The sequence below is a fragment of the Marmota monax genome, unplaced genomic scaffold (genome assembly GCF_021218885.2).
Source record: "Marmota monax isolate L192 unplaced genomic scaffold, Marmota_monax_Labrador192_F-V1.1 WCK01_AAM20220418_F8-fsc00315, whole genome shotgun sequence".
Lineage (NCBI taxonomy): Eukaryota > Metazoa > Chordata > Mammalia > Rodentia > Sciuridae > Marmota > Marmota monax.
The window spans coordinates 570878-586345 of NW_026692798.1; the positions used below are offsets into that span (position 1 = coordinate 570878).

Genomic DNA, 15468 nt, shown 5'->3' on the forward strand with positions numbered 1-15468 from the left:
TCCTAGAAGCCTACAGGACGCCGAATGTGCAAAATCATAAGAGACCCACACCTAGACACATTATAATGAAGATGCCCAACATACAGAATAAGGAGAGAATTTTAAAAGCTACAAGAGAAAGGAAGCAGATCACATTTAGGGGTAAGCCAATCAGGATAACAGCTGATCTTTCAACACAGACTCTGAAAGCTAGAAGATCCTGGAATAACATATTTCAAACACTGAAAGAAAATGGGTTCCAACCAAGAATTGTGTTTCCAGCGAAATTAAGCTTCAGGATGGAAGATGAAATTAAAACCTTCCACGATAAACAAAAGTTAAAAGAATTTGCAGCTAGAAAACCATCTCTTCAAAACATCCTTGGCAAAACATTACAGGAAGAGGAAATGGAAAATAACAATGAAAACCAACAGTGGGAGGTAGGACACTAAAGGGGGGAAAATAATCAAAGAGGAAAACAAACCATGTTTAGTAACATAAATAAACAAATATGGCTGGAAGAACAACCCATATCTCAATAATAACCCTAAATGTTAATGGCTTAAACTCACCAATCAAGAGACACAGGCTAGTAGAATGGGTCACAAAACAAGACCCAACAATATGCTGCCTACAGGAGACGCATTTGATAGGAAAAGACATACATAGGCTGAAGGTGAAAGGTTGGGAAAAATCATATCACTCATATGGACTTCGGAAACAAGCAGGAGTATCCATACTCATATCAAATAAAATAGATTTCAAGCCAAAGTTAATCAAAAGGGATAAAGAGGGATACTACATACTGCTCAAGGGAACCATACACCAACAAGACATAACAATCATAAATATATATGCCCCAAACAATGGTGCAGCTATGTTCATCAAACAAACTCTTCTCAAGTTCAAGAGTCTAATAGACCACCATACAATAATCATGGGAGACTTCAACACACCTCTATCACCACTGGACAGATCTTCCAAACAAAAGTTGAATAAGGAAACTATAGAACTCAATAACACAATTAATAACCTAGACTTAATTGACATATATAGAGTATACCACCCAACATCAAGCAGTTACACTTTTTTCTCAGCAGCACATGGATCCTTCTCAAAAATAGATCATATATTATGTCACAGGGAAACTCTTAGACAATATAAAGGAGTAGAGATAATACCATGCATCCTATCTGATCATAATGGAATGGAACTGAAAATCAACGATAAAAGAAGGAAGGGAAAAGAATACATCACTTGGAGAATGAACAATAGGTTACTGAATGATCAATGGGTTATAGAAGACATCAAGGAAGAAATTAAAAAATTCTTAGAGATTAATGAAAACACAGACACAACATATCGGAATCTATGGGACACATTGAAAGCAGTTCTAAGAGGAAAATTCATTGCTTGGAGTTCATTCCTTAAAAAAAGAAAAAACCAACAAATAAATGATCTCATACTTCATCTCAAAATCCTTGAAAAAGAAGAGCAAAACAACAGCAAAAGAAGTAGAAGGCAAGAAATAATTAAAATCAGAGCTGAAATTAATGAAATCGAAACAAAAGAAACAATTGAAAAAATTGACAAAACTAAAAGTTGGTTCTTTGAAAAAATAAACAAAATCGACAGACCCTTAGCCATGCTAGCGAAGAGAAGAAGAGAGAGAACTCAAATTACTAACATACGGGATGATAGAGGCAATATCACAACAGACACTTCAGAAATACAGAAGATAATCAAAAATTATTTTGAATCCTTATACTCCAATAAATTAGAAGATAGTGAAGGCATAGATAAATTTCTTAAGTCATATGATCTGCCCAGATTGAGTCAGGAGGATATAGACAACCTAAACAGACCAATATCAATTGAGGAAATAGAAGAAACCATCAAAAGACTACCAACTAAGAAAAGCCCAGGACCAGATGGGTATACAGCAGAGTTTTACAAAACCTTTAAAGAGGAACTAATACCAATACTTTTCAAGGTACTTCGGGAAATAGAAAAAGAGGGAGAACTTCCAAATTCATTCTACGAGGCCAACATCACCCTGATACCTAAACCAGACAAAGACACTTCAAAGAAAGAAAACTACAGACCAATATCTCTAATGAACCTAGATGCAAAAATCCTCAATAAAATTCTGGCCACTCGGATACAAAAACTTATCAAAAAAATTGTGCACCATGATCAAGTAGGATTCATCCCTGGGATGCAAGGCTGGTTCAATATACGGAAATCAATAAATGTTATTCATCACATCAATAGACTTAAAAATAAGAATCATATGATCATCTCGATAGATGCGGAAAAAGCATTTGACAAAGTACAGCATCCCTTTATGTTCAAAACTCTAGAAAAACTAGGGATAACAGGAACATACCTCAATATTGTAAAAGCAATCTATGCTAAGCCTCAGGCTAGCATCATTCTGAATGGAGAAAAATTGAAGGCATTCCCTCTAAAATCTGGAACAAGACAGGGATGCCCTCTCTCTCCACTTCTGTTCAACATAGTTCTCGAAACACTGGCCAGAGCAATTAGACAGACGAAAGAAATTAAAGGCATCAAAATAGGAAAAGAAGAACTTAAATTATCACTATTTGCAGATGACATGATTCTATACCTAGCAGACCCAAAAGGGTCTACAAAGAAACTATTAGAGCTAATAAATGAATTCAGCAAAGTGGCAGGATATAAAATCAACACGCATAAATCAAAGGCATTCCTGTATATCAGCGACAAATCCTCTGAAATGGAAATGAGGACAACCACTCCATTCACAATATCTTCAAAAAAAATAAAATACTTGGGAATCAACCTAACAAAAGAGGTGAAAGACTTATACAATGAAAACTACAGAACCCTAAAGAGAGAAATAGAAGAAGATCTTAGAAGATGGAAAAATATACCCTGTTCATGGATAGGCAGAACTAACATCATCAAAATGGCGATATTACCAAAAGTTCTCTACAGGTTTAATGCAATGCCAATCAAAATCCCAACGGCATTTCTTGTAGAAATAGAAAGAGCAATCATGAAATTCATATGGAAAAACAAAAGACCCAGAATAGCAAAAACAATGCTAAGCAGGAAGGGTGAATCAGGCGGTATAGCGATACCAGACTTCAAACTATACTACAGAGCAATAGTAACAAAAACAGCATGGTACTGGTACCAAAACAGGCGGGTGGACCAATGGTACAGAATAGAGGACACAGAAACCAATCCACAAAACTACAACTACCTTATATTTGATAAAGGGGCTAAAAGCATGCAATGGAGGAAGGATAGCATCTTCAACAAATGGTGCTGGGAAAACTGGAAATCCATATGCAACAAAATGAAACTGAATCCCTTTCTCTCGCCATGCACAAAAGTAAATTCAAAATGGATCAAGGAGCTTGATATCAAATCAGAGACACGCCGTCTGATAGAAGAAAAAGTTGGCTACGATCTACATACTGTGGGGTCGGGCTCCAAATTCCTCAATAGGACACCCATAGCACAAAAGTTAATAACTAGAATCAACAAATGGGACTTACTCAAACTAAAAAGTTTTTTCTCAGCAAAAGAAACAATAAGAGAGGTAAATAGAGAGCCTACATCCTGGGAACAAATCTTTACTCCTCACACTTCAGATAGAGCCCTAATATCCAGAGTATACAAAGAACTCAAAAAATTAGACAATAAGAGAACAAACAACCCAATCAACAAATGGGCCAAGGACCTGAACAGACACTTCTCAGAGGAGGACATACAATCAATCAACAAGTACATGAAAAAATGCTCACCATCTCTAGCTGTCAGAGAAATGCAAATCAAAACCACCCTAAGATACCATCTCACTCCAGTTAGATTGGCAGCCATTATGAAGTCAAACAACAACAAGTGCTGGCGAGGATGTGGGGAAAAGGGTACACTTGTACATTGCTGGTGGGACTGCAAATTGGTGCAGCCAATTTGGAAAGCAGTATGGAGATTTCTTGGAAAGCTGGGAATGGAACCACCATTTGACCCAGCTATTCCCCTTCTCGGTCTATTCCCTAAAGACCTAAAAAGAGCATGCTACAGGGACACTGCTACATCTATGTTCATAGCAGCACAATTCACAATAGCTAGACTGTGGAACCAACCTAGATGCCCTTCAATGGATGAATGGATAAAAAAAATGTGGCATTTATACACAATGGAGTATTACTCTGCATTAAAAAATGACAAAATCATAGAATTTACAGGGAAATGGATGGCATTAGAGCAGATTATGCTAAGTGAAGCTAGCCAATCCCTAAAAAACAAATGCCAAATGTCTTCTTTGATATAAGGAGAGTAACTAAGAACAGAGTAGGGTCGAAGAGCAGGAGAAGAAGATTAACATTAAACAGGGATGAGAGGTGGGAGGGAAAGGGAGAGAGAAGGGAAAATGCATGGAAATGGAAGGAGACCCTCAGAGTTATACAAAAGTACATACAAGAGGAAGTGAGGGGAAGGGGAAAAATAATATAAGGGGGACAAATGAATGTCAGTAGAGGGAGCAGAGAGAGAAGAGGGGAGGGGAGGGGAGGGGAGGGGAGGGGAGGGGAGGGGGGATAGTAGAGGATAGGAAAGGCAGCAGAATACAACAGACACTAGTATGGCAATATGTAAATCAATGGATGTGTAACTGATGTGATTCTGCAATCTGTATATGGGGTAAAAATGGGAGCTCATAACCCACTTGAATCAAAGTGTGAAATATGATATATCAAGAACTATGTAATGTTTTGAACAGCCAACAATAAAAAATTTAAAAAAAAAAAAAAAAGAATCCTATTCTAGGGGCTGGGATTGTGGCTCGGTGGTAGAGCGCTTGCCTCAAACGTGTGAGGCACTGGGTTCGATCCTCAGCACCACATAAAAATAAATCAATAAAATAAAGGTATTTGTCAATCTACAACTTAAAATATATTAAAAAAGAATCCTATTCTAAGTCCTGTTCTTGTTCTATGTAGTCTATGTGGGGAATTTTATCCATCCCATAAGATAAAATCCTCCCAATATAAAGATTATTACCAGATTGGTTATCTCCAGCAATGATCTCTTTCCTGAGTTTTAGCCTGTCAGGTCCTACTCAGTGAAACATCCACAGGCATATCATGTTCAAACAATACTCATGATTTCAGACACACACCCAAAAACCTCCTTGCTGTCCCTCCTATCAACAACAACAAAAAATCATCACAATATACCCAACCAAGTAAAATAAAGATCTAGAAATTATTCTTAATTTCTTTTGTCCCTTTCCATCCTAAACATCCAATAATTCACTATGTAACATTGACTTTTCTTCTTCCAGGAAAACATGTAACATATCTAAATAATTACACAAGCCTTCAATGGAAGTCTCACTGCTTTTAGTCATTCACTCAAACTACCAAACCTGACTACTTTCCTTCATTGCTTAAGTCTTCCCACAATATGCTCTAAGTTCCTTGCCACAGATTTTTTTATTTTTAAGCTCTGTTCTAATTCAACATGAACTGTATCTATGGTCTTCAGCACTGTCCTGTAAAATTTAAAACATTGACCACATTGTTCATTGATATGTTCCAAAAGTATAGTGCAGTGTATCAATCTTAGTCTTGCCTAATAAATATTTGATGAGTGAATAGAAGAACAAATATGATTATTATAATAGCATAATTTGGAGATTAAAAAAAACAATTTCAGGAGTTGGTGAGACCTCTCTAATGATTGGTTGGAGCTTTCGTAGGCAAAGCAATGAGATATAGAAATTTTATTTTCTCTTCCATCCTTGTGGCTCCCACCCTGCATCCCTTCCCCACCACTATCTTTGTTTTCATTAGCTTTCACTTACTATTTCTCTTCCTTGGGAATTTTTTTTTTTTTTTGAGGAAAGTAGCTGGGGAGATCCTCATAATATTTTTTATTTTGATGTTTGATTGGAACATCAAGATGATGCAACATTCTAGAGCAAGGTGCTCAGGACTTGCTGCGCCCAAGGAATGGATAAAGGAAAAAGCTCTATTTATTCTTTGTGATTTGATGCACAGATGAAAAGCTTAACACACAATAACAGAAGATGGCCATTAATAATCACGCCCTAGTCTTCCAGCGTTTCTGTAAGCAGATGACATCTTCAGTTTTCTAGCTCTTGTAGCTTTTAACCTTGCAACATCAACGAGACATATGTCCAGGATTAGTTAAAAAGACTGTCAAATTCCTTTTCTCCTAATTCATCCATTTTCACTGTACTTGGTCCATTTATTTGAATGATTTCTTTCAGCTATTGCTCACTGGGGTGCTGTGCATTGTCCCCATGTTTTGTAGGCTGGTTAGGAGAGGGAGCTTGGGAAGGGTGTGCCACCATGGGGAGGTTGTGAGTCACAGGGATGCCTCCAGGGATGATCCCTTCCATGGCTGCAGGAAGTCCTCCCAGAGCCATGCCTACTATGCCCTGCAGATACCTGTATGTGGCACCATTGAGCTCAGGATGAATTGCTTGCTGGTTTATTACTGACCAAAGAGCTGATGTGACAAAGAATTCCTTGTTGATGCAATTTCTTAAGCTTTCTGGGATGCGACCTGTGATTGCTCTGCAGATCTCCGTGGCAGCTATCCCTCTCATCTCTAGTAATGCTTGTTCACTATACCGGGCCTTGTGGGAAGTACAGATGAGATTTTGTGCATCTTTCAAAGGACCCTGAACAAAGCTCATGCAATCAGGACTGCCTCTCAGATCTTGCCCTCCATGAGGGCCTAGGCCAGGCAACGGTGGGCTGCATTAACAAGGAATGCTGCTTGCCTCATCTGCTTTATAGTAAAGTCATTGATAAGGTGGCTGTGTGTTCCTTGAGTTTGCAATGCAAGGAGACATAGTCCCTCTGATACAACAAGTCGTGCAGGGTGTAGATCTTCTGCCTGCCCGGGGACCACTCTATCCCATCCTGCAAGAAAGGATCATAAAATATAATGCTGAATCCAAAGGCCTTGGGCTTGATCAGCAACAGCCTACCCCTGCGACTGAAGCTGATGAGGCCCAGGGTCTCCTCAGGGATTCAAGCTGTTCTTGAGGCCACCTCATGGGTCTGTTGCACACTCTGTAACCGTGTGCCTTCCTGCAGTGCCCCTCAGGAATGTTTTTATAGGATCTCTGCAAAAATGAAAAGCCCATTTGATCTTGAAGGAAAATGCTAATGCACTTCCAGCCAGTACATTAACATACTGAGGAATTAAGATGTGTCCCAAATCTTGATCAGTTCAGCCCCAGAAACAATCACCTTTAGCTGCACAAAATCTCTTCAGCTTATTTGTACACAATAATGTCAGAAAAGTTTAGTAAGCACTGCTCTAATGAAGGAGCTGCAGACACAGCAACATGTAACAGGAAACAGTTTATTAGTCTGCCCATTATCCACAACCAGCCTCCTTTACTATTTATGTAAAGAGCCATAAAAATAGCCACTTAAATGGCTATTTTGTCAGGGAAGGAGAAGGTGAACATGCCTATATGGTGAATGCTACCAGTTTCTAGTGGGTAGAAGCAGATACTGCTAAACATCTTACAATCAAAGGACAAAACCACCACAGGGAAGATTTACCTAGTCCAATAGTGCTGAGGTTGAGAAAGCCTGCTCCAAGCCAAATGAAGTAAATTCTACCTGTAATATGGATTTCCATTCCCTGCAGCCTTTACCACCACCAACAGCAGCTACTCTGGTACCACTCCCGAGCCTGTTAGGATTTATCTTGGATTATCATGAGGCCACCAGTGAGATCAATGACCCTTACAGGAAATTCTTGCTGAATTCTACACTCTGTTTGGAGGCCTTGGGTGGATCTTCCTGTTTCCACAGAACACTGTCTTAAATAAATCCCTCTAGATTTGAGAGATTTCTGGGACCAGATAGACTGTGAGGAGGAAGACCCCGCATTCCCTGTTCTCTTGCACTTTCTCCCAACACCATGGGGAAAGGTAGACATGCTCTGCCATGTCTTATCCTAATTCTTCTTGCACTCCTGCCTACAGTTGACTCTGTCCATAGAAAATGTCAGGGACTAGAAGGAAATTCTCCTTCAAAGATTAGCCTGACAGCCCCCTGGGAGACATCCTGCCTGGGAGGCATCCTGTAGCTACCTATCTCCCTGAGATATCCTGCGGCCACCTATCTTCCTGAAACCTATCTTCCTGAAACATCCTGCGGTTATCTCACCTTGTGCAGACATCCAGCAACTGCCAATAAGAGAGCTTCCCCATCCCCAGCATATAAATACCCCTGTGTGAACAATAAAAGTTTGCAGCTTGATCAGAACTCCTGTCTTGCTGTCATCCTTCTGTGTCTCTTGTCCCTTCATTCCTCCCCATCTAGGTTTGCTGCCCACGTTGATGTGTCCTGCCGGACGGGACAAGAAAACTGTAAGTACTACCCACGGCCCTTCTATATCATCCCCTCTTTGTTGAATCATCACCATTCCATTGCCATTTCTCCGTAAAATCTCTATCTATACCCTTTTTTCTTTAACTGACAAATAAGCATTGTATTATGTGTAGGGTAAATTTTGATGTTTTGATACACGTGGACAGTGTGGAATGATTAACTACAGGCAATAAACATAGTTATCACCTCACTTAGTTATTATTTTTTGTGGTAAGACATTTAAAATTTACTCTTTTAAACAATTTTGAAATATATGGTATATTATAATTAACTCTAGTCACTCTTTGTGCAATAGATATCCCAAACATATTCATCCTCAATTTTGTAAGCGTGGACCAACATTTCCCCATTCCCTATCTCCTCACCCAGACTCTGGTAACCACCATTCTACTTTCTCCATCCGTGTTCCTGAATGTCCCTTCCAAATTTAATATTATATGAGTCTACATAGTCCTTTTCCCAACTCTTATTAGTTACTGTGACTAAAGTTAGATGTTATTTGATTTAGGAAGACTACCTTCTCATAGTCTGTTACTGAGACCTAAACTTCCAGTGTTCAAGAGCTATTCTTTGTGTTGAAGTCATCTAAACACAATAATTTTAAAACCAAATATTTAAATTGTTGACACTCATGATTGAATTATATGTTAAGACTAGAGCTGCAACTTGAGGCAGGTAAGACTTTGGGCAGGTCAGACTTCATTGAGCCTGTCTCTGTGTCCATGAAATGACACTATCATGTATATGTGCTGTTGTTAGGATCAAAGTGCCTTGAAAAATATGAGGTCCCAATACAGCTTATTATTGGTGTCAAAAATAAACAAATTATCAAGAATTTTGCTGTCACATTACTTTTCTCTTTGCTATAATCAGAAAAACAAGAATATTTGACTTTAAAGCAGGCAAAAAAAGAAAATAATCTGGTGATATTTAGCAAACTTCAGAGATAGCAGTAATGTGCTGAATTATGGACAACTTGGGGACAAAACCTCTCAGATACTAGGAAGGGGTTGGAGAATAACCACTGAAGAAAAACTCACCATTTCTCTGTTGTGAATTGGGTTAATGATAAAACTCTGAACTGAACATTTAATGTTATAAATCTAGGAATGAGGAGAATCTGAAAATAAAAAGGGCATTGGGTTATTTTTCAAGAATTAAATATGGCAATTGAGAATAATCTTCTTGGAATGTTTTAATGCAGAAAATAATTATTCCTTTCATATTTTACTTTTTAAAAAAATTAAATTTAGAAAAAATGAAGCTCAGGAATTTGAGTGCTAAAGGTTTAGTAAGGGAAGCACATAAAACTATCATGTCATTAGAACCTACCTTGAGTGGGATATCACTAAGCTGAATTATTGCCAGTACCAAGAAAGAAATAGGACAATTTTCTTGTCACTAGTCATAATATTGTGCTGTCAACCTACCTTCTCAGGGGAAGAACAAAGGATGGTAATACTTATGATGGGAAACCACAGTCATGGACAATGATATATGTCCTCGACTGACCTGAATGCCTTCCTTTCCAGGTAGTAAATGGTGTTGGTCTCCTCCCATGTCCACACCTGAAATCTCCTTTACTAGGAATACAAACTACCTATCCCAGTTTTATTTTCTTTAACCATACGTACATATTCCTAATGGAGAAGCACGGAGATTAGTTTTCAGTATCAGAGAATTATTCTAGAAAGACATCAGTAGTTTTCAAAGAAAAACCTAGAGAGAATATTTACCCTGATGAAAGAACAAAATATAGATTTTTCTACCCAAAAATGGGAGAGAGGGCATACTTAAGTTTATGCTAATGTTCTATTTAATTCTCACATATTCCTATGATTCAGAGAAAGTATGCGTTACTTTCTAAATAAGAATAGTTTCTATTAAGAAGGTTCAAACTGAAATAATACCAGAACAAATAAGGCCTTTAACTTTCACATGTAATTGACACCCTGAGTAAACTTCTAGTTTTTTCTTTGGGCAACCCATCCTCAAGACGTATTCTTATCATCATTAGTGTATTATGTTTTTTCCTCTTCCATGGTTTTCAGGGTTGGATTTACTTTTTAATTAAGGTGATATTTAATCTACAAAGTTGATCATGTTTCCATTGCTACTCCTGAGCCACAAGAAATTTGGTTTCTATTTATTACAATTCTTTATGACTTACTATCCTCTACCTTTTACTTGGGTAATAATTCATGGAACCCCCACCTACCTTCCTGTGATGTAGAAGGAGGACAGGTGAAGAATAAATGCTAAGGCCTCTAGAGGGAGACATGATGAAGGCTCTCGTGACCTTTTGTGTTCTCAGCTACCAAGAACCTCGCCTTTTTTTTTTCCTTATTTTTTAAATGTCTTGTTAGTTCTAATTAGCTATATGTGACAATAGAAAGTTCCTTGATTCATTGTATACAAATGGAGCAGAATTTTTCACTTCTCGGTTTGTACTTGAAGTAAAGTCACGTTTTGAAGAGGAAGCATTCCACTCTATTCAAATAAAAGGACCAACCCATGAATTCAGAAAAAGCCCACAGTGTTGGTAAAGAGCACAGAAAGCACTTGTTTTTGTCCAGTCAGACAAGCCCATGTATGAGCCAGGACAGTCAGGTATGAAGCTCCGTGTGGGCCAACTCCAGAAATGAGGAGATGTGCTCCTTAGCATGTTACTCAAAAGGCCTGGATTTCTGGATCTCACTAGGACATTTTCTCTCTATTAGATAAGTTTTGAATTGTCTGTGTGGATAGAACTTTGCACCCAGTGCACACATTGGTGAGTCTTTTATATTGTGTGTCAATGGTTTGAGTAGCAGTATGGAGCAAGGAAAAGTTGACTATATGGGATTTTTACTTCAACTAACCTGAAATCAACAGCAGTAACCCAGGGAACCAGATTGCTATAGAGGCAATACCAAAAAATAAATTTATTTCTTCTATATTTTTTAGTCAGATATCAAGCAATATTAATCATTTAGAAAAATCTATAACAAAACAGTGAGGGACATATTCACATAATAAAAGACATGTTTGGCCCCTGACATGATTTCAGTTTTTTTGTTTTTTTTTTTTCAGTACTGGGAATTGGACCCAGGGCCTCCCACATGCTAAGGTAAGTGCTCCATCACTGAACCATACTCTCAGCCCATCGACTCTTTGATATTATTTAATAACATAAATCCTCAAAAACTTTGTACCTCTTTTTATAGTTCCACTTAAACTTGTATAAAACTGTATTAGACTAGTTGTTTCTTCCTTAAAATGAATATATTGTGGAGACATGTTATTGCTATATATCTTACTCCAAAGACTCAGAAATGCACTAAAGTTCAGTGTTTTAAATCAAATTACACCTGAGAGAATAGCAAAAACAACGCTAAGCAGGAAGTGTGAATCAGGCGGTATAGCGATACCAGACTTCAAACTATACTACAGAGCAATAGTAACAAAAACAGCATGGTACTGGTACCAAAACAGGCAGGTGGACCAATGGTACAGAATAGAGGACACAGAAACCAATCCACAAAACTACAACTATCTTATGCTGGGAGCCATTAGCCAAGTAAGTATGACAATTTCCTTGCCAGCGTACCCCATGTTGCAGTGACATTGAATGTACTTAACCTTGCTCAAGGACCAAGGCAGATTAGGGTGTTCCCGGTTTTAAGATAATCTTGTTTAGGGCGTTCCCAGTTTAGGTTCCAGGTTTAAGGTTTAAGATTATTCCTGCTGGGAATAGGGCGTATCCTGCTGCCTGAGTTCCCCTTGAGTTCTCACGGGATTCAGACAATATATTTTGGAGATAGAAGCCCAGTGGAGGTGGATTTGGGCAGAGAACGTGGATTTGGGCAGAGAACGTGGATTTCCCCAGAACGTGATTGTAGACGGCTGGTGTGAGTTCTGGAATAAAGAGTTGCTGTTTGAATCTACAAGCTGTGTGGTGGCTCGTGATTGTGTGCCCAGCCAGACTGCGGCATTTGTGCCCAGCCAGACTGCGGCATTTGGCGGCTTGTACGGGGAACTTCTGAAGCTTGGAGGTAAGTGAAATTGCTCGCCCCTGAGGAAGAGCGAAAGAATGGGTGACCAACTCAAAAAACAATGTGTTATTGTTTTGATTTATCTTGTTTTTGTTTCAAGCTGCCTATCCCTAGAAATTTCTCAGGCAAACTGGAAAAAATGGTTGACTAAAGGTTTGAAGTTTGTCGGCCCTGAGGAAGAGAAAATTGATACAACGATTTTTTATTCCGTTTTTGTTTCATTCAGTTTCGGCTTTGTTTTGTGCTATCTTATTGGGTTGCGTTATCTTTATAGTAGATTAGAAATTAGTAAAAAACAAACCGAAAAGATGTTAAGTAAATTGTTAGAGGTTCAGACCATGGAGAAAGACATTTTAGATCAAGCAAAAGAGAAGGTCTCTCGAGCTAGTCAGACAGAGGAAGAAAATTTAAAGGAAAAGGGGTTGTTAGGAAAAAGGCCACAACAGGAGGCTGTTACTAACTCCATTTTATCACAAGAGGGCGTAATTCAACCAACAGCCCCACCGATGGAGACAGCTGAGTGGCCCTCAAACCCCGTAGTTGATAAATGGGATCCTGAGACAGGACCTCAAAGATTAGCATGCCCTGTACTTGAACAGGCAGGAGGGCAGCGAATTCACCGTGCTTTAGATTTTAAAACAGTGAAGCAGTTAAAGGAGGCTGTAACAACCTACGGTCCCCAAGCTCCCTTCACGGTAAGCATGGTTGAGTCCATTACTAACTTGGACATGACGCCAGCAGATTGGGCTAGCATGTGTAAATCTGTACTAAATGGAGGACAATATTTGTTATGGAAGGTTGCCAATGAGGAATTTTGCACGGAGACAGCTAGGCGAAATGCAGCAGCCGGCTACCCTCAAAGAAATCTAGATATGTTGTTAGGAAAAGGACCTTATGAGGGTCAACGGCAACAAATTGAATATGATCCTGCTATATATGCACAAATTGCTGCAGACGCAGTTAGGGCATGGAAGACTTTACAAGGACATGGAGATTTACAAGGTCAGCTATCTAAGGTAATACAGAGAGCTAATGAACCTTACGCTGACTTTGTAGATAGGCTAATTCAAACGGCTGCCAAAATTTTTGGGGATACAGAACAAGCAATGCCATTAATAAAACAACTGGCTTATGACCAAGCAAATCGTTGCTGCAGAGAGGTTATTAGACCATGGAGACATGAAGATTTAAACACATATATTAAATTATGTAGAGATATTAATGAACAAGGGCAAGTCTTGGCAGCTGCAGTACAACAGGCTTTAGATGCCAGGCCAAAAACATGCTATGATTGTGAACAAACAGGACATTTTAAAAGGAATTGCCCCATAGGAGGAGGGTTTAACAAAAGTAGGTATCAAAGGAATAGAATACCAGGTATTTGCCCACGATGCCGTAGAGGGAGACATTGGGCTAATGAATGCCGTTCTCAAACCACCATAGAAGGTACTCCCTTATCAAAAAACGGACAAAGACCAGGTATTTATCCAAGATATCGTGGAGAAAGGCATCAGGCTCCATTGCCAAAAAACGGACAGGGGGGCCCAATGCTCCGGGGCCCACAACCACAAATATACGGGGCAGTGGAGGATCCCAGCAACACCATCAGGGTAGTGCCCAGGACACATTGTCCATTAAATCCCTCATCAGACAAACCCGAGGGAGCGCAGGGTTGGACATCTGTGCCTCTGCCAGAGCAGTATTAACTCCAGAGATGGGAGTTCAAATCATTCCCACAGGAGTAAAAGGACCTCTTCCCCAAGGAACAGTAGGCTTATTACTGGGACGTAGTTCATCTACATTAAAAGGACTTATGATAAGTCCTGGGGTAATTGATCCCGATTATGTAGGTGAAATAAAAATTATAGCTAGTTCTCCAAGAGGTATATCAGTAATTTCACCTGGAGATAGAATAGCACAGTTGTTAATAATACCCAGCCTACATAATAAATTTCCTAGTCATAGTGTAGAAAGAGGTTCCAGGGGATTAGGCTCCACAGGTGTAGATTGGGCTATGTTGTCTTTAAATTTAGATTCTCGCCCAATGCTAAAACTAAATATTCAAGGTCATGAGTTTAATGGGCTACTGGACACAGGAGCTGACCTTAGCATCATATCTCGTCAAGAATGGCCAAAACATTGGCCATTACAACAAGCCACTCAGACGCTTCGAGGCCTAGGAGTGGCGACTAATCCCCATAGAAGTTCTATGATATTAGATTGGAAGGATCCTGAAGGATGTGAAGGAACTATACAGCCATATGTATTGGATCATCTTCCTATAAATTTATGGGGACGAGATGTCCTAGATCAATTAGGTTTGACGTTAACAAATAATATCAATCCTAATGTGCCCACTACTAGAGCTAGACAAGGCTTTAGGAAAGAAAAAAGATTAGGAAAACAAGGGCAAGGTATAGCAGCACCAGTACAAATAGATCAAGGAACAGACAGACATGGGTTGGATTTTCAGAAAGGGCCACTGAGACAATCAAAATTACTTGGAAATCAGAAAGACCAGTGTGGGTTCCTCAGTGGCCCCTGACAAAAGAAAAGACACAAGTAGCCCATGATCTGGTCAAACAACAATTAGCGGAAGGACATATACAACCTTCCATATCTCCCCATAATACTCCCATTTTTGTCATCAAAAAGAAGTCTGGTAAATGGAGATTATTGCAAGATTTAAGAGCCATTAATAATGAGATGGTTATTATGGGACCTGCTCAATCAGGGATTCCTCAATTGTCTGCTTTGCCAAAAACTTGGCATGTTTTAGCTATAGATATTAAAGATTGTTTTTTTTCAATTCCAATTCATCCCAAGGATAGTCCACGTTTTGCATTTACTATCCCTGCATTAAATCATGAAGGTCCTGATCAGAGATATGAATGGAAAGTACTCCCTCAAGGGATGGCTAACAGTCCAACTATGTGTCAAATATATGTTAACAAAGCAATCCAGCCACTTAGAAATCAAAATCCTGAACTACAAATATTTCACTATATGGA

The 15468-nt window shown here is 39.0% G+C and overlaps 1 pseudogene; it reads right to left on the bottom strand.

Moving 5' to 3' along the window:
- Positions 1-6271: 6271 nt before the first annotated feature.
- On the bottom strand, positions 6272-7665 carry LOC124095081 (C-terminal-binding protein 2-like; annotated as a pseudogene).
- Positions 7666-15468: the final 7803 nt, after the last annotated feature.